The sequence below is a fragment of the Vicugna pacos genome, chromosome 11 (genome assembly GCF_048564905.1).
Source record: "Vicugna pacos chromosome 11, VicPac4, whole genome shotgun sequence".
In the NCBI taxonomy this organism is placed as follows: domain Eukaryota; kingdom Metazoa; phylum Chordata; class Mammalia; order Artiodactyla; family Camelidae; genus Vicugna; species Vicugna pacos.
In genome coordinates this window covers 90,943,874-90,945,203 of record NC_132997.1, presented here as the reverse complement: position 1 = coordinate 90,945,203, position 1,330 = coordinate 90,943,874, and positions in this window count along the sequence as shown.

Below are 1,330 nucleotides of genomic sequence, written 5' to 3'. Positions count from 1 at the left end.
CAAGTGACATAAGAAAAGTAAGCATCATCTCCATGAGTTTCTTAGAAAGGGGAGAGAAGACTTTCCAGAGAGCCCCTACCAACCTTCTCACGTTTCATTGGCTATAACTGTGTTATATGCTCTCCCCTAAACCAATCGCTAGCAAATCACAATTGGCGTCAATTAATTGAGATTTGCCCCTTGAGAGTGAAAAAGACACCTTCTCTGAGTGCACTTGTCTGGGCTGCGTAGAGAGTGAATTCCTGAAAAGAAAATCAAGGCTCTACTAGTGGGAGAGAATGGCAGGGGGCATAGATTTGGCTAGCCAGCCATTAGGATTTGCTATTAATAGTCACATATTCATGGTAATGAAAAATTTCTTCAGATTCTGGAAATCGAGGGGTGGGACAGTCAACTATGGGTACAAAAGGGCTCCCTAGCAAAGAACCATAAGATTTTAGAGGCATCAAAACATAATTAGCATATTGGTCTGTGGGTCAGCTGGTGGTTGTCTGAACTATACTGTGTTTGGCTGCAGGTGGCACAGCTCCACCTGACTCTCATCCTCTTCCTGTGACCAGCAGACTATCTCCAGCACATGCTTCTCCTGGAGTTGGCCGAGGTGCAGGGGCCCAAGCCGGGGGAAGTAAGTCTGTTTCAAGCCTCTGCCTGCATCATATCTGCTAACATCCCATTGGCCAAAGCAGGTCACATGACCGGACTTAACATCATGGGGCTCCACCCACTTGGTGGGAGGTGCTGCAGAGTCAAAGGGCTGGGAGCCTGGATGCAGGAAAGTGTGGTAAATTGATGCAATTTACCACAAGGGGAAACAAGGTGTTGTCAAAAAGAAAATTAACGACAACTTTAACAATACTCTTGTTTTTAAACTGCACTTTGGAGATACAAAGACTTTCTTTAGAATATTAAAGAATTCGGGGATGTTCAGGTGAATATAAATATTAAAAAATTGTGTGTGTGTATAGATTGCAAAGGGTCTCAAAAAGCAGATTTTTCTAGTTCTGAATAACACTGCTATCTGCGGTTGTATTAACACTGTATATCAGGGTATCAGCTTCCACAGAGCTAACTGCTCCCACGGCCCTCTCTCCTCCTTTTACAAAGCAACACCCATGGTCTGTATTGCGGAAATAAATGAAGAGACCGCTTAAATGAGAATAAATAAGCTATTTACTTAGAGCAGAAACTCAAAGGCGGGTGGGGGAGAGGACAGTTCTACAGTGTAGAAGAAAGACTTCAGGTGTGCCCTGACTGGGGGTTGGTGGCCTGGGGAAGCTAGAGGTGGGTAATGAGGAACTGAGTAATTCGTTCTGAATTGGAAGCAGGGGCA